This window comes from Netta rufina, assembly GCF_964035555.1.
Source record: "Netta rufina genome assembly, chromosome: 2".
Lineage (NCBI taxonomy): Eukaryota > Metazoa > Chordata > Aves > Anseriformes > Anatidae > Netta > Netta rufina.
In genome coordinates this window covers 66,529,503-66,554,401 of record NC_140124.1, presented here as the reverse complement: position 1 = coordinate 66,554,401, position 24,899 = coordinate 66,529,503, and the positions used below count along the sequence as shown (strand labels likewise).

General features: G+C 40.2%; 1 protein-coding gene across 24 annotated transcripts in view; it reads left to right on the top strand.

Moving 5' to 3' along the window:
* The window catches only part of ARPP21 (cAMP regulated phosphoprotein 21), a 206,522-nt gene that overhangs the window by 58,509 nt on the left and 123,114 nt on the right, over window positions 1-24,899 (top strand). For 2 of the 24 annotated variants that reach the window (XM_084283181.1, XM_084283184.1), the window contains one exon: window positions 20,892-21,033. The exons of 19 other annotated variants lie outside the window; for them this stretch is intronic. The gene's annotated coding sequence lies outside the window, so the exon portion shown is untranslated. Of the gene's footprint in view, window positions 1-866; window positions 1,394-4,880; window positions 5,059-9,959; window positions 10,009-20,891; window positions 21,034-24,899 lie in introns of those variants that run through there. 3 more of the 24 variants (XM_084283182.1, XM_084283183.1, XM_084283166.1) reach the window with 3 other exon arrangements.

Genomic DNA, 24,899 nt, shown 5'->3' with positions numbered 1-24,899 from the left:
CAGCTGAATTGCTGGATCTGCTCTAAATGATCTATGGCAATTACATTTGGCGTTGTACAGCTATAATTTTACTGCATATTAATAGCCACCTAGCAAAAAGGTAAATGCCCTTTTCTCTGCTGGAAGTAGGATGAATGCCTGGATGTATTCAATTGGGTAAAACGAGGCTTTCCCCCCTCCTCCCCCCCCCAACGGATAGCAGAGGTTTTATGTGTTGGAAATGTGTGTGCTGGTGAAATGTCTGTTTCCCTCTGCCTCGATGGTGTGCAGCGAGGCTCTTGGAGAAATATCAAATAAGGTCCTAGATGGAAACAACGCTGGGAAGGGAGGAAGAGGGGGATCATGTGCCCCATTTTAAGTGGCTTATCTGCTCCCACCCAAAATCTGCTGCAGTCTTCACCCCCTCCCCTCCCTCTCCCTCCCGCCGCCCCCTTTCAGCAGCTTGGCTCAGCAGTGCGGACGCTGTCAGCTTTCACCAGCAAAAATAATAATTAAAACCACCCTCCCCACACCTTCACCAAAGCTGTTCTCAGGGGGTCGGAGATCGCTTTTTTCCCCCGTGATTTTGGGTCGGGGGGAGATGGGGAGCGCGTAACGAGGAGTCGGAGGGTTATGAACGAGCCTCCTCCTCATTAGTGCCGGCCGGCTGCTTTGTCTCTCTGCTCCTGGTTGGGGACGGGGGGTGGGTAGAGGCGGTGGTGCGATGGAGGAACATGATGCCGCACAGCCCGACAGGCAGGGACAAACAGACAGCCGCGGTGCCTCTGAGGAGAGGGACGGGCAGGAAGGAGAGGGGACGAGGCAGGGCGAGCGGGCGCAATGGCGGTGGGGTGCGGGGCCGCTCCGAGGTGGCCGCTTGCGCGGCCGAGGCAGGGCGAGCCGGAGCGGCGGTGGTGGCGCTGAGAGGAGCCGGCGAGAAGCGACACGAGAGGCGCCGCCGTCTGCGGGCCGGGGCGCACCACACTGCGTGGGCGGGGAGAGAGAGAAAGAGAGAGAGAGAAAGGGAGAGGGAGAGACTCGCAGGCAGGCAGTACGGCGGGGCAGCGCGGCGCATAAAGGACGGGGGACAGGCAGAGCAGCGGGCGACCGGTAGGGACTCCAGTCAGGCACGAAGGGGCCGGGACAGGGATAGGCAGGGCGAGGCAAGCCGGCCCGGCCCGGGTCGGACAGCAGCAGCAGCAGTAGTACCAGCGGGAGCATCGCGGCGGATCTCCTCCCGCGGCGGAGGCGGAGGCAGAGACCATGTCTTGCAGGAAGACAGGCGCTGCGCTGTAGCAGCAGCGTGCCCTCCGCCACATAAACAAACCGGCCAGCAGCTGCCCCATATAAAAAACAAACAAACAAATAACCCGACCCGCCAAGACGCTGGGGGCACAGCCCGTTTTCAGGCAAGGTAACAAAAGGAAAAGAAAAAAAAAAAAAAAGAAAAAAAGCGCAAAGCAATCTGTAGACATTTGTGTGGCGTGCTGTTCTTTGTTGTTGCGATTTTATATTATATTTTTATTATTATTTTTCCTTGTAGCATGTGTTTCGTGTCATTTCGTCGTCCGTTCTCTTCCCCCCCTCCCCCCCCGTTCTCTGTTTTAATTGTGGAGGTCAGGGAAGTTGGGGGGGAGGGCTGTGCATGGGGGGCAGCATCCCAGCTCCGAGCTGTGGCGTCTGGAGGAGGAGGAGGAGGGAGGGGAAAAACCCCGCTAATTAAAAAAATAAACCCTGCATCTCAGTGATACAGCGGGGGAAGATGAGCTCGGGGCCGAAGCTGGAGCCAGATTTCTCAGCGGCGGGGTAGGTGGTGCGGGTGCCCGGGGAGCTGAGGGGGGTCAAGGGGAGCCAGGGGGACCCCTGTTGCCCCCAGGTTTTGGGCACCCAGGGCTCGGCCGGTGCCATCGCCCCCCGGCTGGAGACGGGTGCTGGTGAAAGGGGGGGGACACGGCCGCAGGAGGGGGATCGCTGCCTTCCAGAGGGGTATTTTGGTCGAAACGATTCCAAGTGTCAAAGGGAACGTAACAAAAGGCAAACTTTTCCTCGCCGGTTTGTGAACGACGTCGAGGAATCGGCTCCGAGACCTTTGCGAGAGGGGCAGAGGGAGACTGGCATGTTCTGCTTGCATTGTTCTTGTGGGTGGTGATTTGAGGGTAAAGGGTTTACTTGGTGCTTCGGTGGCATCTATCTTCTTGTTCTCGCATGCAGTGAAGGAGAGGTACAGTCGCGTTGTTAGACAGCCTAGTAGTCTGTATTAATTAAATATAACGCTACTCTGTCTAGTGTGATTTTACGTCCTTGTATGTGCATTTCAGCCATATCGCTTGTGGAGCTAATGACATGTTCATCCAGCACAGCCATTGTGCAGTCCAGTTTAATTATTGTTATTTTCCTGCATTCATTTACCACCTCAGCCAGCGGGGGGAACATACATTCAGGGATCGTTTTTGTGTGCTAGGTGTGTCTTAGCACCACTGCTCATCCTCCCATCTTTGCGCTTCCAGGTGTGTGCAGTTCTGTTTCAGTTCATCCCACTATTGTTGTGTCATATTCAGGTAAATGTGCTGAGAAATGAAACAAAGGAATTAGCGAGCAGCACAGGTGTTCATGGCTCGCCTGTTTGAATTCTCCACCACAGCAATTAGCTAGATATGCGTATGTCTGGTGTGTTTTCTTCTTAACCTTCCCCAAAATGGCATATCTAAGTTTTAGGCAAGTACAGAGCATTGAAACTGAAAGTTACAGGGAGGGGAAAATTCCTGTAAAGTGACCTGTAACTTTTCAGTCACATAATCTTAACTGCACGCTGGCTTCTTGTTTTAGCAGTCTTCATCATGTATTGAGGCAAGTCTGTGTGCACAATTAGGCTTGTAAATTGCTAATCTCGCACGGGCTTTGCCTCTCAGTTCCCAGCTGGGCATGGTTACCTTGAGATTTGAGGTATCAGCACTGTTGGAGCATGCTCTGGCAGGGAGATTGTGTGTGTTCTATTTTTAATACTATTTAATGAAGGTGCTTCTTACTGCAATATACCAAGCATAATGGAATGGCAGAGCGATGATTGGTTATGGATACTGGAAAAGGGAAAAATGCAAAGGTAAAAATGGAAATTTAATGGAAGAAAATGTTGTGTGGAAAGCTAAGTGGTTAGCTCTTTTTAAGTCAAACTGTTTTGGGGTGTCTGAAATTATCTTAATTTCTCTAAGAAGCTGTATGGAACAAACTGTAGGTAGAAAATGACTGCTGTTTTTTGTTGTTGATGAATCTGATTGTATTAGGATAAATGTAAGTTGAATTCTGTTTTACTTCCATTTTGATGTTGAAATGTCTTACAATAGAGTAGCATTAAGGAACATTTTCAAAAAAAATTTTTTCCTTTTCTTATGATGATAGTGCTAACCCATTTTAATGTTTACTATGTATATTCTTATTGGTAACTTTCTGAAGCAGGTGTTCAGAGTTTTCATTCTTGTATGTAATACTCACAGAATGCAAGCAGCTGTAAACCACTTGTGATAGATGTGTAAGAGCAAATACCTCTAGATAACTACAGTGTATACCATTACACAAGATGTGTGTAGACAGCTCTCAAAAACTGCCTTGTTTAGTTTCACAAATCTGTAGTCAGAAATATGTTTACTAGCCGTTAGCAATAATCCTTGCATGCAGAATCATATACCGAAACTTGCCATGATTAAAGATACTGTCTACGAAAGAATGGTATTTTCTCTCTACTGCCTATATTTTTGCAGGATGGTGGTCTAAGAAATGTTTCAGTACCCCTCCTGCAAAATCCTTCTTTGGGCAATTGTTTCTTCTTACTGTTTGTTAGCCCTTCTGACTGTCTTTGGGACTAAGTGTGCAAGTGAAGGTTGCTCAATTGAGTGTTTACTACACCATATTTTTGGAGGAAAAAATGCATGAGAGGGATACAAGAAACAGTTAGAATTTTAATGTGGGTGTAATGATAGCTCATGGAGAGATGTAAGGACAGCCACTTTGAAACTTTATCTAGCTGGGGTAACACTGTGGGCCAAATAATGTTTTCTTAATGGTGCCGCTTTTCCTGTGTGCTTTATTGGAGTTTTTTCAATTATTACAGCAAACTGGGCTTGGCGTAATAAATCACTGTTACCAAGTAGAATTTCTGGGAGTAGGTAAAAGAAATCAAAGGAATTTCAAAATCGATTGTGCCCTTGGTTTCCTCACAGGTTATGATTTTAAAAACTAACTTAAAACTTAGAATAAACGTAGGGTGGGAAGTATGCTATTTCTAGGACTTGTTTACAGTCTTTCCTTCCTCCTTTAGGCATCACTCTTGCTATAGTTGGTGGGAGCTTTAAATTTGGAAGTGTGTCCAGAGTTTGGTTCAATGGTTTTTATCAGTGCTAAAGAAAGACCTAGGAATAAATCTTCAGCAGCTGTAAATTGATGTAGTTCCATTGGATTTAAGAACAGTATAGATTTACACCAGCTGATGATATGTCTCTCTACTTATAACATACAGGATCCATAACGGGCATTGAGTAGTATCATCAATTTTGATGGCATTAATTTCAGAGTAGGAAAATGATTTTGACAGACTGGTGAAACCCTGTTTACAGGGACTACTCATAAATGAATGTCTTGATCCAGTGAGTGCTTCCAGCTCAATTTATTTGCTCAGTTGTAAAGAGAAATGGTAACCTACACAATTATTTAAAGGGAATGCTATTTTTGTTAAGTAATCTCTTTTTCAAAAACATCATTAAGGATTGGTCAGTTAAGAAGTAATGTAACTACAGCACAATAAACTTGCAAAACCCGTTTGTCCCCTGCTCGTTCATTTATAAGATTTGAAGGTCTATTAATGTTCTCAGCAGGTAGTAAGTCACGCAAATTGACACTTTTTCTTCTAGAAGACTGAAACCTTCATTAAATGAGTAGTTAAGGAATACGTGGCAAAAACTGTGTACATTTCAGTGGAAAAGATTTGCTTCTGAAGACTTAAAAGTGCTGTGTATGAACGTCTTTGTATCTATATGGAAACATGCGTTTTTAGGGCACGTGCTGTTTTGATGACAAACTGCAATCCAGGTAAGTAGAATTTTCCCCATTTTAAGGCTGGGTAAATGGAATTGCAGAGAGATTATGCAGACCATGTGAGGTCACTCATCTAGCTTTTTACAGTGCATGTAAATGAGACCCTTTCCAGTCCCTAGTCTTATGCCAGTCTTATCTCTGGAGAATAAGACTTCTGTTTAGTTGTTGGGTTTACTTGGGAATTTTTGGGTCTTATACATGAAATGGTGACTTTCAGGAAACATTAAGCATTTAAATTTATTTATATCTAATGTTTAATACAAATACTACACTTTAACATAATTCAGTGATAAGCCCTATTTTAGCAAGGAAATACCTTTAGGACAAGTGAAAGGACTGTCTCATGCTTTGTCATGATTTCTTTTTGAATTACTGAGCATGCCTATAAACTCAGGTGGACATACTGCTTACTGTTAATGGACCAGATACATTTTCTGGGGGATACTTATTTAAGGGGACTTAGAATCCACCGTAATAATAGCCACTGTAGCTTGTGTGAGTATGCCAGTGTGTATACACACAATTCATTAGAGAAAAAAAAAAAGAGTATTATCAAATTACAAAACTTGTTATTCATCAAGAAACAAATAATAAAATCTGTGATGAGTTCATGCCAAGTAAGTTCTTGTTCGTCAATGAAGTCCCAAACCACATGGTTACAGGACTTCAGAGCTAAACTGCTCATCATTTTCTTGCATTTCTGAAGTAACTTCAGTTTAAGACTCTGTTACCACATATGGTGGTTATACAATAGGTAAACTAGGTTTCAGGTAATTCATTATTTTATTTTTAAGTTTCCTTGGGTAAAGGACTTGCTGAATAAGTGTCCTTGCATTAAAATGCATAAGTTCTTCAGTTGTGGTAAAACTTTTAAACCACCATGGTTTAAAATGTTTTTGTTTTTTTTTTTTTTTAACCATTCTGGATAACTAAGTAAAAAGCATATACTTATGCAAACATTGCATGATATTTCCACCCCTCCCCCCCTTACTCCTAAATTCCATTTTACCGAGGGGAGGAAACATACTAAATATGGAGAGAAACATAAGGAAACCAGGAGTAGACAAAATAATCTATTTTACAGGAGTGAGTTCATAAGGGTTATTTAGATTTAATTGCAGTTGTGGTAAATGTGAAAAATTCTAGACAATCCAGTAGCTGTGGGTTTTTCCGTTAGTGCTGAAGAAGCTACAAAGTGTGAGAGAGTGATAATGTCATACAGTATGACATAACTATGCCTTCTGGATTTCAGCTAGGCAGTGACAGCTGGGAATTCGAAATTTATGATTTGGATATCCAATGACTTTCTGAAGCAGGGGGTGTAGAGTATTTTCTGGTCACTGGTATTATGTGGAGGCAGCCAGCTTGTTCACATAGCATATGTTGAAGTATGTAAGGTAAGAAGTGCATTTCTATAACTGAAAGAATATGTTATCCACAGAGAAACTAGGATACTTTTCTGCTATTTTTCTCCAAATCTGATGTCTGCTTTCGGTATTTTCAGGCCAGGAGCCTTAGTTAACAAGAAGGGTACCATACAAAAAGTCATATGAAAAGTATTCATGTATTTTAATGCTTTCTAGTGTATTTCCCACTTACTCTTAGGCAATAGTATGATTTATTTATGAGCTGTTTACACAGCACCTGTGTTAAAATTATAGAAGCTTAGGAACATCTTCCAGTTGAGCAAGCTGTCTGTTCCTAAATAGATATCTTAAAGCTTTTGAGTCAAAAGTTGGCGTAAATGGTCATCAGAAGAAAGTTCAAGGATGATTGGCAATAAAGAAACAAAACCTATTCCCCCACTGCTAAATACAGGTTTTATTTTTCAGTCTGTCTTCTGTTTGCAGTCTATAGTAAAACATGAATATATACTGATCAGATGCTTTCAGGCTTCTGTTTCATCCCAATTTTTATGGCTGCACAGCAGTGATTTTTAGAGTTCATAAAATCATCTGAGCCAGTTCTATATTCTAGGGATTGAATTTAGTTATTAGCTGTTCAGGAATGCTTTTGATAATTTTGTCATTAATTAATCCTGTTGCAGTATTTTTATTGCCTTGTGACTGGAAGTCTCCCTGTGCCTCCAGTCCAGAAAGCATTTTGTAAATTTTCTTTATGCTCTTGAATGAGAGAATCAGTTTGTGGTGCTTTTCTTTGCAGGAAGTACAAGCGTCTCAGTTTTGGTGACTTGCAGTGCCTGCAGCGCCTCTTTGGATATAGCACTTTATTGACTCCGAAGAAAGTTATCACAGTCTTCCCAAGCAAAGAGGGATGGGATGGCAAGGCTTTGCAGTTTATCTACATTAGCTTAATTCAACTGAATTGATTAGAAGCATATTATAAATACAATTTAATTGTTGTATAGTTTCATGTTCCATGCTAATTAAGATTGAATTCAGCAGGAAGTTTTACTGGGGAGCAGCCTTCAGTGTTGATGCTGTGATGTGGGAGGTACAGCACGATGAACTTCTGGAGAATATGCCTGCTTTGTGCTTTTTGGGCTTTTATGCCATTGAACATGATCTGAATGCCTTCAGTTTCACGAACATAAATTGTGGTGGTCAAAGCTAAACTTTAAGGTTTCTCTGTGTGCAAGCAAGTGTTCCATTTCTGAGTACATTGCCATAGGCATAACATTTAGAATCATTTGAACGAGCTTGTTTAATGTATTATAAAGTATTTGTCATGGAGTCAGAAATGTTTATGATGTCATAAAATCTTTAGGAGAAAGGCATCAAATATATTGGTCCGCTCTAGAGGCTTACTGCAGATTTTAATGTAAGCCAAGGAAATGTCTGATAGCTCTATAATTTGTGTGCTTTATAAGCCATGGAATCGGAATTGAGGAGGTCTGACTTCTGTGATTTTGGGTTTTGTTCTGTTAAGGAAAATTCAGAACTTTCCCCTACTAATGAAAAAGGAAATTGTGAGCACAGATCTGAAAGAAAAGCATAACAAGTGACTTAGGGGGTCTTTAAGTACCTTATTTCATAACACACTAACGCAAGGAAAGTGATAACCATTTCTGATTTGGGTATGATTATAGGGAAGCTTTAATTCATGTAAGACGAGTTTAACTAAATTGGAAAGTGCTCTTTATCTACCAGCTTTATGTATCTGAATATGCTTTTCTACTACTATACAGCAATTGCTTCTACATGTAAGCAGCAAAATGGAGCAGTCTCTAGTGACAAGAACTGTAGCAAGCAGCACAAGAATCCTGTTAGATACTGAAAAGACAATGAATTATTGCTGACGGATAATGTAGTTTTTATTTAACCTGTGCACTGATGAAAATGACAGCACTGGAAAGAAGTCCTTGAATGACCTGCTTCTTGAAGTAACCACCTCAGAACTGAAGGCTGAGATAGGGGTGTAATGGGGTAAGAGACCTAACAGAGGATTAGCAGCAGCAGTATTGTTTGAAATGTGAAAGTGGATAATGGGACATTAGAAATAGAAGAACAGCAAAGGACAGGAGAATTTTCAGGAGATATTCCCTGAAGATTAAGTGCCTGAAAATTTGGAGAGGAAAAGTACATACAGCTGTAGCCTGTTTTCAGTATGACTTTCTTCTTGATTTTGTGCGTGTATATACATAAAAGATAAATCTCTCTCCTTATGCATGTGATGTGCGCGCCCTGTCTTTGCGTGGGGTGTCAGGACACAGTGGGTACTCCACTGCAATCCCATTTGATCTCTTCAAATCTGAGATTGCAGAACTGTAAATTCTATGATTCTGTGTGTAGTTTGCTGCTGCTGAATTGCTCCTCTCTGCCACCTGGCAGAAGAGAAAGGAAGATCTCTAAATTGTTACCAAGGAGGAGGCAGGGCAGCTACACAACGTGTGCTAGGACAATGCTTCTTGGCCTGGCTTAATGTCAGTGCACACAGCTGGTGGGCAAGTCCTGGCAGTGCCGGGGAGGTGGGCTCTCTGACAGTAGCCAAGCAGCCTGCGAAAACAAATTGGTGTATATCATTAAAAGTGCTTGCCCCTACATGCCAGTAGCCTCATAAATTAGTATTTACTGAAATAGCATAAAGGCCCTGTGACTACTTTTTTTTTTTTTTGCAAAGGGCTTTTACATTCATGGCAGCAGGACTGGTAGCAAAGAGTGGATTGTGAGATGCAGATGGTAATGCAGCATTTTGGCCGTATGTGGTTTTGCTACCAGTAACCGTACAGCTGTAGTCACTGGGCTGCAGTTTCTGCAGATACCTTGTCCACTCATTCGTTTGTCGTGATCATTTCCGCAATGCGGAAGAAGATGCGGCAAGCACCTACCTCTTTCAAAGCCTATGCATTTCTTTGTTTTTGTTATTCCTGAGGGTGTTTTTTTTTTTTCTTTTTTCCATGAAGGAGAACAGAGAACATAATTTGTACTCACTAAGGCTAATTATGATTTTTCCTCTACAGATGATTTCTTAGAGAGCTGTATGTTCAAAGAATTGCTGCTAATTCTTTTCTTTATTGCAATAATATTGCAGTAATGTCCAGATCATGAAAGTCAAAATGTAAACTTCTTTGGCATCTCTTTCAGTTTGTTTAATAGCTTATACCTCTGTCATGTCTTTTATGAAAGTTGTTAGGTACTTTTAAATCCTTGTATAATGAAACTGCTTCAACATAAGAGTTTCACAAAACAAGAAGAGGAAAATATCAGTGGTACCTTAAAAAAATTTTACTGATTAAATAGCAGAATTTCAAACTATGGAAAATGAAATCAGTGCCAGTTATTTCAGTCCTTTGAGAGAAATTGCAGTAACACCTGATCGATTTGCACATAAAATCACAACAGACTACACATTTCAAATTGCATGGTGTACTAAGAACAAATTTTGTGGCATGGGAGTATGGTTTTTTTTTGTTTGTTTGTTTTGTTTTTTTTTAGATTCACACTGGCTGAAGATCATAACCAAGGAAGAGCACAACTAATCCAGGTACTTCTGATTGCAGTTAAGTGTTCCCTTGCAATGTAGCCTTTACTATCTACATACAGTAGTTGGAATGAGGCTGGCATGTGATGGCCTAACACACAAGTGCTCTTTAGAATATCAGCTGTGTTATGCAAGTGGTTTCAATGTCTATCCAGACAGGTGACTTCAATAAAAGGAATTAGCACAGGTCCTCACATGCAGATGTGTGATGGACAGGTGATTTCGATAAAAGGAATTCCAGTGTTCTGTTTTTGACCTCTGCTGGTTTATTGCTGGGCCAGTAATTTAAGGCGCTATAGTTAAATGTTGTAAAATTGAGATAATTTCAAGTAGCCTTACAACCCAAGTGGAGGAGGAAAGAAATACGGAGGGCATCTAATGTTATATTCCTCTGGCAACAGCAGAGTAGGAAATAAAGCATGCTGAAGTTATATGACTTTCTGCATCCTTAAGTATAACACATAAACATGGGATCTGCATTAAAACCAGCCTGCAGCCCGGACTTAAAAATTACTGAAAGGGAAGTTAAATGTTAGAGGAAGTTGCTGCTATCCTAATATAAACTTCTTTTTCTTTGCATTCCTATTTCAAGCTAGCATTTATGTCTGCCTTTTTCCTGGTCCCTTTCATGTGTGAGACAACTGTTCTGTTCCTTATATCGTCTGACCATTCTTTCTACCGGGCCTTCACTTTTGTAAGTGCCCTGTGTGTGCTTTCCATTGTTAAACTGCCCAGACATTCCTTGTTTTGCCATGTTAGCTTACATGTCTTAGCTTTTGTTTCTTACCTCTGCCCACATCAATTGTACACCTGTATTTGAAATGACTGAAAACTTTGATTTATTCAGCATAGATGTGTGCTTTTAAAAATAATTCTGTAGGTATTTGGACAGTTTATACTCAAACCTATTCTTTAAAGTATGTTGCAATTATTCAAGCTATGGTGGTTTCCAGATCTCTTGGACTTTGTTCTGTGTATCTCCTAAGGAAAGAGTACCAAAACAGTCCTGACTGCATCTGTAAAACAAGGTTTTGTGATGAGTTCTAGAAGACCTTTATGCTTTTGAACATCTTCATGTATTAGCTCATATCAGTGTATCTAGGACCCTTTGGGTCTGTGTTCATATTCCATAGCTCTGTAGAAACATATGTTTGCTGCTGGAAAATGTTGTGTCCTGAGTTTGCCATCTATTTATGTAGAGATCATTTTTGTATTAATAATATTACAATAAATGTCATGCTTTTTCAGTTGCTCAGAAAATAAAATGTAATGGAAAAGCCACAGAACTAAATGCTTCTGACTGTGTTTATTGTCAAAGACTTCTTACGTGTTGGCTCTCTGACTTTTCAGATAGACTGCTGTCTGGGGTGCGGGCAGAAGACCCAACACGTAGCACAGCACCTCGTGTTGCATTGGATGCAGTTTACTGTATTAGCATCTTATGCAATGAAAAGAGAAAAATGGATGTAGATTTATTTGTATGTAACCTGTACACTTGTTGAATCAGCTTGGAAACTGCACCAAAACCTGAAGGCTCTATATTCTTGTAATTTTAATTATAATTGTGTAGCCATGTATCACATTTAAAGTAGAGGAGACTGATTATAAAGATATAGTAAGATATCTAACTGTCTGCATTTGAGGACCTGTGCTAAATACCTAATGCATTTATAGACTCTCCTTGTAAAGACAGGGAAATAAAAATGATATAACTTGCTACTGGTATCTGAATGTTGAGGATTATTTTTCCTGGAAACAGTCTTTTTTTTTTTTTTTTTTAATACATTTTGTTTCTCATTTTAACCTCTCTATGTTGTTGGTCAGATATATGAGGAGAAATGCCTGCATTCAGTTGCTAATTACGGATTTAATTATTTTTTTTCAGTAACTGACATTAGTGTCTAGTTCACTAATTGCCCACTGTACTCTGTGAGTTTATTATGAAAGCAACAATTGTAGTATTCCAAAATGTAATCAAGTAATATGCAAAGATAATGTATAGTATTTATGAACAGATTTTCTTTTATGGGTTAATCTTCAGACTGGTGGCCAGTCAGTTCAGTCATCCCTCCAGTACCATTGAATTGAAGAATTTTCTCACTAGTTAAACCTGAAATTTTGTGCTGTGGAGTCACTCTGTGTTTTAGTGGAATGTCATACTAACAAAACATTTATTCCATAGATAATGGTGCCAAAGTACTGAATGACAACTGAGCTATTGACTTTAGCTGTTTCCTGAAGAGATAATTTGTGATATTTTTTTAAAGCACGTGTGTAAACGTCTATTGTTGCATGGAACAGAAGACATGGAACACAGTGAGAGTTTTTTTTAACATAGCCTAGAGTTAAGTTGGCTGAAGAAAAGCTCTCAATTTCGCTGATGTAATTCTCTAGCTTTAATGCTTGCAAATAAAGGTGTGCAAACGCTAGTCCATATAACCCTGTTGCTACAACTAGGAGAAATACGCAACTTAAACGTATTTCTGCAGGAGGGAGCAGTATGGCTATAAGTTTCTTCCAAAATGTGCATCCATGTATTTTGTGGTCTCTAAAGTTAAGAATGCAACACTTATATTTCTGAGTGAAACTAAAGTCAGGATGTTTCTCAAATGACTGCATTACCAGTCTGCTGCTAAATTGCCTTTCCAAGACAGTGTATTGGAGTGTGTTATTTACATAGAACAACTAGGCTATATTTGGAAAGAGACAGGTGAAACGCTTGTTTTCAGCTTTGTGGAAAATTTGGAAAATGGAATAGGTGAGCCCCTATCTTGTGATAAGGGAAGCTGCTATAAAAATAAGATTTCCTGGTGGGCTGCAATACACAAAGCAGACTGCAGATGCAAAATGTAGTCTTCATGATCCCCATTCTGTTGCTTATTAGTGTTCCCTGAATGAAAATTGTTGAGAAGATGGCTGACAAGATGCAAACAACTTCACATGAGAAGGGTGATGCTGGGCTAATACTGATACTGTGAATAAGGATGTAGCTCTCTAGGAAAGCTGCTTCCGATGATGCGTGGCTGTAAAGTGCAGGGGGAAGGCTGCCAGTGGTAATGGGTCAGTGGAGGCCTGTTCTTTGCCCTGCACGAGCTACAGTCATAAAATGCATGTTTGCTTCAAGAAACAGAAGGAGACCCTTTTATAAATTGGCTAACTATTCTACTGAGTGTCTGTTCCCTGAGTCCATAGGAGTAAAAGAGGACAGCTGCCTTTAAAAGAGTATCCTGTGGTACAGACAATGATATACCATGACATTTTTATCCTGGAAGGGGACAGATCTTCAGTGCTTCCAAATGCCTGTCTGAGGTTGTTGTTTGGATCATGTAGGGTTATTCTTCTCCTGTGGAAGCTTTTTAAATACTTATGTCTTAACAAGGCGCTCGGCAAAAGGTGAGGATAACTACAACTAGTGCCAGTTGGAGACCTGTATGTATACTGTATCAATATCGTCACATACACAAAAAAAAAAAAAAAGAAAAAAAAAAGAAAAAAGCTTTTCCAGAAAAAGCATTTTTCCAAAAAGCAGAGCCTGTTTCTTGGGTGTATTGTGAGTGAGCAACATGAAACAGTTTCAAGAGGGGAATGGTCTACCATGAGACAGTAACTTGGAGAAAGATACCCTAGCAATAGCAATCTCTAATCAATTTTTTTATGTTATGTTTTTCCTCTTAACATTCTCCTACACAGAATTTCCCTTTCTCACACTCAGCTTCAAAAAGTGTGGTGTCTTCATGGAAGGAAGATAGGCAACCAACCAAATTTGATCACTGACATTTTTTAAACAAGGATACAAGGATTAAATTGGGGAGTGAGGAGAGGAAGGGGGGGGGGGGGGGGAAGAAAAGAATTGTTTTCAAACAAAAATGCACTTCCACCATCATTTGCGCTCTACAATGAAAAGGATGCCATATATATGTCCGTATGTTACGTAGGTGTTTGTGCTATGTGGTAGGCAGTGAGGATAAAACCTATGCTATTTATACCTATGGTACAAATTAATATTCTCAGACTTAGGAACATGCTGGGAGTGAATTCTAACTCAGGTAATGAAAGCAGTCATAGACTGAAATTGAACTGATTATCCTTACTGATTGATTGCCTTGTTTGGTTTGCACTGGTGCTCTACAGCTTCCTTTAATAAAGTGTGCAGCTGCTGTGCCCATGCCTCTTCAGGATACCCCAGAGAAGTAATACTCCTGTGAAACTGAAAGATAAGAGGCTGCTTTCAGAAGTGTAGGTGCTGCTAATCAGGGGTGTAGAAATATGAAGGGTAGCATTCTGCTTTCAATATTGCATTTGTTGTAAATAACTAAAATACCATCACAGTACTACTTAGATGCTGACATGACTACCTGTTTTTCCCTGTATTTATTGTCAGTGCTGTAGTGTGGTCTTGCATGATGCCTTTTTCTCAGTTCATTTCTCTTCTTCAGGAAATAAATCTGAGCCGTTATTATAAATTGCTTGTAAACGTTCTTTCAGTCTAATTAGATTTATAATGAAACAGATCTTGTAGACAGAATTTTACATGAATAAATGTCTTTATTGGTCTTTCACTTTCTTACCTATGATCTTGTACTAGTTGTTGTTTCTAAAATGGTTTGATACAGAGGCTACAGTTAATTGCAGTATGCTTCAGAGGGTCATACAAAAGAAGCATGTAAATTTGTTTTCTAATTCTTATCACTAATGGTAAAACTGCTGAACTTTTGGATTTCATACATGCCTTATGTTCTGATGAATAGTCATAAAAATATGTCTAAGTTTACTTAGCTTTGTCAGTGGCTGCTTTTCAGTTTTATGCACATGTTCGTGTTCTTCCACCAATATTTCTGTGTGTAAAGAGGGCACTGGAGAGTGGAAAGTACTGGAGAATTAAGGCTGTGTACCTGGGGAAGGGGATTTTTCTAACCTTTCAATTTTTGTTTTGACCAACTTCACTGCTTGTTTAACCTCTGTATTCTTCAGTGTCCTCATCCTGAAGGAAATGCCCATTTTCGGTACTTGTTCCCTGAATGTATTTTCCCCTCTTAATCAGTGATTATGGCATTTTTGAGTGTTTTATAATAAAGAGGCACTATGGGAATATAAGTATGACCACTCGTGTGTTAATTTTAGGTACAATCAAGTTAACAGTATTTTTCACAAGTTAGCTTGGTCGTAGTTACTATTTGTGTGTAGTCCTTTAATCAAATGTGAAGATGTTCGCTAAATAGATGCAGCTGTTATCTTTGCTGTCAGTGTCAGGTATTATTGCCTTTGTTTAGTCACTTTTTTTTTCCCCCATAGTGCAAGCTATAATGTGTTTCTGGTAGTTTTAAAGGAGGATAATGCTAGAGAACTTGAACAAGATGTACAGAATTTGAAAAACAAAGTTTACATATGTTTAAAAATACAGTCATAGCCATGTTAAAACTTAAGAATTCTAGCACCTGAAGCAAAGCTTAAAAGTGATAGGTTTTTTTTTCAACTGGATTATTTTATACTTTATATATAGATATATGCGGTTACGTATAACAGGAGTTCAGGGTTAGACCTGATCAGGATAGTGGATAGTTTTTTAAACAATGTGTTTTAATCTGATGATTCATGCAATTAAATAGAACGCATTCACAAATGCCAATTTTAAGTGTTGCGCAGCTTTCACTGAAGTAGGTAGATTTTTTGTTTCGTAGGACAGCGTTTAATGGACTAAATGGTTCAAGGGGGAAGTTTTTGATAAGGTTGCTAAGTAGATATCACCAGTTTTATTATAGGTTTGAGTTATATGCCTTTAATCTTCAGTTTTTGTAGAGAGTTTATGCAAGGACATTCCCCCTTTAATTTAAAACAACAAAAAATAATTGTTTTTAATTCCCTATGCTAGTTCCCATTCAGTGTCTCAAAAATACTATTTTTCCATACAAAGCTGTGGTTCTAAAATAATTATGTTATTTAAAATGTCTCCATTGTTTATTTATCCTTCTGACTATCAGAGTGTAAATATTTTCCCAAACAGCTTTTCAATCTGTATCATGAAAATGTATGATATTACAGTGATTGTGCAGGTATACATAAGAAATTAGTTGCCTCTTTCATCTCTGCTTGGGTTTTGTAATTTATATATCAAGTCTCTTACTTTGAGTGAGAAACAAAGTTCTAATTCAATGGGGTTTTCTTAGTGGTTGACAAATAGAGACAACTTAAAACATTTTAACATTGTCTGGTTTCCTGGGATTGGCATATGCGTGAAGTTCTGGCTTTTGCCTTTAAAGCTTCCACCGATTTTTGTGGCATCACAGTTTCGTCCTTGGACATGGTCTTGCACCTTCCTGCAGCTTCCCTAATGAGTTAAGTGCTTTGTTGTGTTACTGACTTGCTGCTGATTTCAGCAGCTTCTGAAATAGCTATAAGTGGTTCTGGATAAAAATGTATTTCTGCTTTGTCCTAATTAAAGTTCTTAGAAGTTTTCATATTACCATTCTATGCCAGTAGACTGGAAGCTAGCAAATGTTGTGCCAATTTTCAAGAAAGGTAAGAAAGAAGGCCCTGGTAATTACAGGCCTGTCAGTCTCACGTCAGTGCCTGGTACGATTATGGAGAAGTTGATTCTTGAAGTTATTGAAGCTATTGTCTCTAGGAGACAATGCAGTTATTGGTCCCAGCCAATGTGGTTTCACAAGGGGGTTGGTCCTGCCTAACAAATTTGATTTCCTTTTATGATAAGATCACCCATCTAGTTGATCAAGGGAAACCAGCTGATGTGGTCTTTTTGGACTTCAGCAAGGCTTTTGACAGTTTCCCATAGGATCCTACTAGACAAAATGTCCAGCATACAACTTAACAAAAACATCATACGATGGGTGAGCAATTGGCTGACGGGCAGGGCTCAAAGGGTTGTGGAAAATGGGGCCACGTCAGGCTGGCAGATGGTCACCAGTGGGGTCCCTCAAGACTCCATTTTAGGGCCAGTCCTCTTCAATGTTTTTATAAATGATTTGCATGTAGAACTAGAAGGTGTTTTGAGCAAATTTGCTGACGACACCATACTTGGAGGAGTTGTGGACTCGGATGAGGGTGGAAAGGCCTTGCAGAGAGATCTGGACGAATTTGAGAGCTGGGCAATCACCAACTGCATGAAGTTTAACAAAAGCAAATGCTGGGTCCTACACCTGGGATGGGGCAACCCTGGCTGTACGTACAGACTGGGCAATGAGACGCTGGAGAGCAGCCCTGCACAGAGGGATCTGGGGGTTGTGGTTGACAGCAAGTTGAATATGAGCCAGCAGTGTGCCCTGGCAGCCAGGAGGGCCAACTGTATCCTGGGATACATCAAGCATGGCATCGCTAGTCAGTCGAGGGAAGGGATTGTCCCGCTCTACTCTGTGCTGGTGCTCCCTCACCTTGAGTACTGTGTTCAGATCTGGGCACCACAGTACAAGAAGGACATTAAACTGTTGGAGAGTGTCCAGAGGAGGGCAATGAAGATGGTGAAGGGCCTATAGAAGGGAAGACATATGAGGAGCAGCTGAGGTCACTTGGCCTGTTCAGCCTGGAGAAGAGGAGGCTGAAGGGGGACCTCATTGCAGTCTACAACTTCCTCATGAGGGGGAGTGGAGAGGCAGGTGAACTATTCTCTGTAAACACCAGTGATAGGACCTGTGGGAACAGTGTTAAGCTGAGGCAGGGGAAGTTTAGGCTGGACATCAGGAAGAGGTTCTTCACTGAGAGGGTGGTTGCACACTGGAACAGGCTCCCCAGTGAGGTAGTCACTGCACCAAGCCTGTCTGAATTTAAGAAGTGATTGGACTGTGCACTTAGTCACATGGTCTAAACTTTTGGGTAGACCTGTGTGGTGCCAGGAGTTGGACTTGATGATCCTTATGGGTCCCTTCCAACTTGGGATATTCTATGATTCTAATTTTAAGCATTTTTTTTTTTTTAAAGTCTTTGAATTACTGCTGTAAGTTCATCTTGGGTAGTTGTTCTGACAGTTGTGCAGCAACAGGTACCCTCCATTGTTTCTGTTTGCACGTTCCCTGTTTTCTTGTTTATGCAAGGTTGTACCAGTCATGGATGTGGGAGAATTGTTCTGATTGCTTTTCCCATCTTGTTTTTCACATAAAAGCAGAGTTTAATTTAAAACAGGAGTAATCTTTTTTCTTTTCCTGCTGCTCTGGTGCCTTTCCTGGTCACCAAGTTTTCTCTTATGATTGGAAATGTTACTGTTTCCCACTTGCTAGAGCTAGCTCCAGCCAGTCTCCTCTTCTTTTCAGTAACATCCTGTTTCTCTGAATTCCTTTGAATTTGATGATATTTTTGATACCTTACATTACCCATGTGCTGCACCGCTGTGAATCAGGCAGTAGCACCCCAGTGCCTATGTGTCTTCCCTCTGCACACAAGAGTGGCTTTCCTGGTGCAAAGTCCTTGGTTTGGTTTTGTAATGGCTTCTTATATGGTTGAAAATGTGTAATGTATTTAAAATGTTGCACAAAACAGATCGCTAGTGGCATGAAGTCCAGATTTAGTAATAAAATAAGCCTGGGGCAGCAGTAAAACATTAACGTATTTAGCATTGAGTTGTGGACTGTTGCCTTGTGTTTTTGAATGTCTGATGAGAATGTATATCTGCTGTATGAACAAGTAGGACACTTGCATTTGGTAACTTTGTATGTAGAGTGAGGCAGAAGCCTAAATTGTCTCTCATGTATGTCGCTATTTAGTCTGCATGTATGTTTTGTTAGGACTTAATGTTGCAGAAAACTTACCTATGGTCTGCTAAAGCAGCTGTGAATCTTATAGTGTTAATTATGGGAGTGCGTCAGTTACAGCGTGTCACTACTCATTTGTCCGCAGTAGGTTGACACTCAGCTGACTGTGGCTTCTCCAGAACCCTTTAATTGCAGATATCTCTGCAGTCCTTGTTTGGTGATACTATTGCTTTGTTTCACTCATGCCCAGGTTTTATTTTCATATAAACGCACATCATAGACTACAACTAAATTTTTGCATTCATTGTGGCTGTGAGCTGTAAAATAGAGCTAAGGTAGAGTGAAGACATAAAACAGATTAGGCTAAATTTAAGCAAGTAAACTAATGGCCTCTGGGGTTCTTAAAAACCACATGCATCAACCAATTACGTATATGTATAATATCGTGTCTGGGGGAAAAATGTTTAGTTATTCTAATATCTCCATTCTTAAAAACAAAACAAAACCATTTGGCTTATTTTTATTTATTTATTTATTTTTTAAAGATGGCCAGTCAAAGGCTCTGAAGTATCACATAAATATTCAGTGATTTAACCAAGTACAGACACTAAGAAGTGAATGAAATCTTTAAAGAAAGCGTTTCAGGGGAGAGTCTTACTGCTCTTACAAGAGCAAGTCTTATGGTATATCCTTGGGATCAGACTTTTTCAAAAAGATGTTTCCCGAGAGACAGTCTACGGATGAAAAGACAGCTGATTCCTCCAGGGGATTCTATAGGAACTGAATGTACCAAGAAAACAAAACTGTAGTCGTTGTAAAGCTTTTTACCGTCTCTGATTGACATCTGGAACCAATAATCTATAGTATAGGAGCAAGCCCAGAATCAATGCAAAAAAAGCTCCAATCTGAGGTATTCTCCTGGGAGGTAATTTTTGGTTTGGACCGTTCTCAAAGAAGTGTTTGGCAGAGGAACTAAAGACCATTGAAATAAGTTTTATGTTGTGTCTCTTGAAACAGAAATAAATTTAACATACTTAAATTACCCCTTCAGACCTCAGGCTCTATATTAGTATGTAATTCTTTTTTTTTTGCTTTTTCCTTTGTTCTCCCACCACCCTGAGTTGCCAGAGATTCCAGCTAGGTATGCGAAGTTCTTTCTTGTATGATACTGGTTCACATACCTGGATTAATAGAAATATTTAACAAATTATGTCAACAAACCTTTTTCATAAGAGATTATAAAAAGTGAAGAAGTGATTTTAAAAGAAAATTATATGGATGTTTTTACTTCTGGAAAATTTGAAAAAGTCATTTAAATGCTTTGCCATGTTTTTAGTTGGATTATATCCACAGTATTGTCAGGTTGCTTACACAGACTGCGTGAGCTTTGAGTTCTGTAGAAGAAAGTGTATTTTCAGTATAGAAGAAGGTAAGCTGATTTAGAGGCCCCTAATAGGGAGTATAGTACTTGGATGGAATTACAGCTAGAAGCCACATGTGGTTATGGTGTGGAAGGTTGGAGCAGTAGCGTTGCCAATCCCAACTTCAGTTCAGTTGCAATACTGCTAATTCTGCTGTGGCAAGGAGTCAGTGCAGTCTGATATCTGAATCAATTGTTACAAGATATTAAATGTTCACATACTGACAAAATTACTTCCACTGAAATTGAAAAAGTTTGCTCCAATCCTATTGCATTTGAACTTTTGGCAACCCAAAGAAAATGACTATCCAGAAGTTAAAGGCTTGAGAGACCTTTTGTATAGCACAGAGGATAACAATAAGGCATCTGATGATGAGAGAAAAGGAAGGGATAGCCTGTAGAGGAGGTCTTTTAGAGCAGTGGTACGTGCACTGCCAGTGGTTTGCAACCTATCTCTCAATGCTGCATGAGTGATGCTTGGACGGCCAAGTGTTTTGTCCTTCTCCTGTAGCCTATTAGTTGTTATATTGCCAGTAGTGGTTTTCACCAAAAATATAAAAACTGCCTGCTTTCATTATGTCTGTTCAGTCTGAGGCTTTATTCTTCAGTAGTTTTTGTAGACAAGTCCTTTGAGGAGTGGGAAAGCCTTAAATTGTTTTAGAAGACTGATTCTAGCCTCTCTAATTGAATATGTGGAAGAGTCATTTTTTACAGTTGTGCCTAGACTTTGCAGCCAAGATCAAAGGTTTATTAAACTCTTCCTTTTACAGTCCCATACACTGGAAAAAAGGGTCCATTGCATTGAACAAACATAGGTGGGAGGCAGATGAAGAAAGAGCAGCAGAAATTCATATTCATGCAGCCAAACAGCATGGGAGGCAGATGCATTTGTAGCATTTTATTTTTATTAAGGTAAGTCACATTCTTTTTAACAATGAGCAGGAAAGCATTTCTCACTGACTGCATGTCTTCAAATTGATGCCTTTATTATAACAGCATTGAACTTAAAGTAGTTAGTGATTTGGGGAAAGTTACAGGAATAAGGACACCTTTGAAAATTATTTTACTTTTTCTTTCCTTTTGTACTTTTCCCCTCTGAAGCAAAGGATAATATGAAAAAAAATACAGCTTGTAGTGTAATCAGTCTGAAATAATTATTTAAGTTTTGTGTAGTATACTTGCTGCCCACTATTGCTGATAATCTTAGCTCTATCTATCCTAGAACATGATAATATTTAGGCAGCTGTTTAAGCTGTAAACAAACTTGTCCTATTTAAACATATGTAATGTACTGAAATGCTGTATGCTTCTTTTTTTAGGATGTGCCAAGTATGAAAGATTAACAGAGCCTCCAGAATACTTATGTTTCTGTCATGCTCTGATCATAATACATGAGAGATGCATTATTTTGCTAGAGGATGAAGTAGTTGAGAACCAGGCAGTAGTTGGTGATATGAATTATAAGTGCACAGAATCACAGAATTACAGAATTTTCTAGGTTGGAAGAGACCTCAAGATCATCGAGTCCAACCTCTGACCTAACGCTAACAGTCCCCACTAAACCATAGCCCTAAGCTCTACATCTAAACGTCTTTTGAAGACTTCCAGGGATGGTGACTCAACCACTTCCCTGGGCAGCCTGTTCCAATGCCTCACAACCCTTTCAGTAAAGAAGTTCTTCCTAACATCCAACCTAAAACTCCCCTGGCGCAACTTAAGCCCATTCCCCCTCGTCCTGTCACCAGGCACGTGGGAGAACAGACCAACCCCCACCTCGCTACAGCCTCCCTTGAGGTACCTATAGAGAGCGATAAGGTCGCCCCTGAGCCTCCTCTTCTCCAGGCTGAACAAGCCCAGCTCCCTCAGCCGCTCCTCGTAGGACTTGTTCTCCAGGCCCCTCACCAGCTTCGTCGCCCTTCTCTGCACCCGCTCAAGCACCTCCATGTCCTTCTTGTAGCGAGGGGCCCAAAACTGAACACAGTACTCGAGGTGCGGCCTCACCAGAGCCGAGTACAGGGGGACGATCACTTCCCTAGCCCTGCTGGCCACACTGTTCCTGATACAAGCCAGGATGCTGTTGGCCTTCTTGGCCACCTGAGCACACTGCTGGCTCATATTCAGCCGACTATCCACCATCACTCCCAGGTCCTTCTCTGCCTGGCAGCTCTCCAACCATTCCTCTCCCGGCCTGTAGCTCTGCTTGGGGTTATTGCACCCCAGGTGCAGGACCCGGCACTTGGCCTTGTTGAACTTCATGCAGTTGACCTCAGCCCATCGGTGCAGCCTATCCAGATCCTCCTGCAGAGCTTTCCTACCCTCAAGCAGATCGACACACGCACCTAACTTGGTGTCATGTGCAAACTTACTGAGGGTGCACTCGATGCCCTCGTCCAGATCATCAATGAAGATATTAAAGAGGACCGGCCCCAGCACCGAGCCCTGGGAGACGCCACTAGTGACTGGCCTCCAACTGGACTTGGCTCCATTCACCATGACTCTTTGGGCCAGGCTATCCAGCCAGTTTCTAACCCAAATATGCAATATGGACTGAATCAGGATTGCTGTGTAGACAGGCAATCTTCAGGTTTTCTCCTCCTGATAAGCTTGACATTTTTTCATTTTGACCCACTGGTCTCACCAGCTTCAAACTGCATGGACTAGGATCATGTGCGGTAGACAGCGTGCTTGCAAGTGCTGGGCTTTCCTTCGCTATTGCTTCTAAAACCACAGTTGGAAGGAAACAGATGCCCAGCTTCTGCCATGGTTATCATTTCTGTGTTGCTTTTTTGTTTGTTTGGTTTTGTTTTTTGTTTGTTTTTCCTTAAATTGGTGACATGCTCTTTTCAGTGAAAGAAACTTGATTCTGTAAATGTTTGCGAATGGGTATGTAAACATTCTGGGTTTATGTTGGTTTTCTGACAGTAGAAGTTTCATTGGTCAAAGCAAGTATATTTGAGAGATGCTGGTTTTAGTAGACCGTTATGGTGAGAAGAGGTTTCATTCAGTTAGCACTCCCATGTCCAGCCTTGTTTTATTCTGAGATGCCAAGCCAGTAGTATGGACTCTGGAGGCAGGTTAGTTAGTTGTTGGTTGGTTGTTGTTTTTTTTTTTTTTTTTTCTCTGTCGGTGTGTTGATATTTTGATTTTGTGAGGTCTGTAAATGTTTCCCAGAATGAAGGTTTACAAGACAGTCAAAAGACCCATTGTTGAACCTGACAGTTCTATCAGATGATACTTTTTAGGAGGCCATTAGCCTTTCAAATTCCAACCTTTGATTGAGCAACAGAAAACATAATATTAGGCATAATTGAACATGCCAGTGGTTGTTTGCCAGCCTTTGCACCTGTCATTAGGCACAGTCATATACAAATGTAACAAGTCTCACACCCTTTACTTTTAAATCTTCTATTTAAAGATATTTAAAGATATTTAAAGACTAGAGATACCATAAAACTTGTCTGGATTTAAGATGGGAATAATGTGGATAAGGATTAGGAAAAGTAAGATGAAGAAAAGACATGAAAAAGTGCAGTGAACTGCTTATCTATCCCTTGTTCTTCAAAGATACTTCTTGGCGATAATCAGGTGTTTCCTAGCTTTTGAGGTTTTGAAATGCAAAGATTCAGAAAGCAATAGTGTGTCTGGATTTTTATTTTTTTTTATTTTTTTGGAGGAGAAAACAGTCAAAGGAAGGCTAGAATTTTCCTCTTTCACAATTTCTATATGTGAAAATGTGTTAGAAACAAGGGGGGGGAAATCTGTGAAAAGTAAATTCTTTGAGTGAGAGATGGTCTTTTATTCCTCCCTCACCTCTCTTTCTCTCCCCAACCCACAGAATAATCTCCAAATCGTAATAATTCATGTTCACATTTGTCATGGTACTTAAACAGTTGGTCAGGTCCCACTGATTTAACTGATTGTGCAGTCTCACAGGCTTTGTCTATATTGTGAAGATGAAAAGGTGGTAGGAAAGTAATATTCATACACACTGAATAAACAACATATAGCAGCAAATGCTGTAAGACTTGTATGATAATGCCTTTTCATATGGTTTGTGAGAATGGGTTAGGATATAGACCTCATGCCTGTCTCCTGGGGATAAGCAAAGAGGGAATGTTTTTTCTCTGTAGCTTGAATTTGTCCTTCTTCAAAACTAATTGGCCCTTAGTGTTATTTCTGGAATCATATTACTGCACACTGAAAAGTTTATCTTCTGCCACAGAAGATCTTATGACCTGTTAGTGGAAAATGGAAGGCCTTTAAGTTGATTTAAATTCAGGTCTGTTCTGGGCTGGCTGCATTCATACTGAGAACACAAAGGGGATACAACTGAGAAGGTGTAGCACATTAAACTTGCGGTAGCATAGTGTATAAAAGGGATAGTAGATTTACCTGCAAGGTATGTTAAAAGTGTATTAGTAAAGTACTGGTATTCCTAATACTTGGTGCTTTTAGCTTTTTTCTTTTTCTCTTTTTTTTTTTTTTTTTAAATATCAAGAGTACTGTACACCTAGGTAATTAGAACATATAGAAGTGACCTAGATAATTAGAACATATAGATAATAGTATTTCTTCCTTTTCTTGCCCTATTTCCTGTAAGTTTTCCTTTCTTCTCTTCCCTTATTTTTGAAACAAACAAGGAGATTATGTACCAAAACTCCATTAGTACTAGTTGAGAATGAAATTGTTGGGATGGCTGCTTATGGTTCCTCCAACAATCATAACTAAGCTAAATTGCACATATGTATTAAGACATAAAACATAGAATATACCAGTGC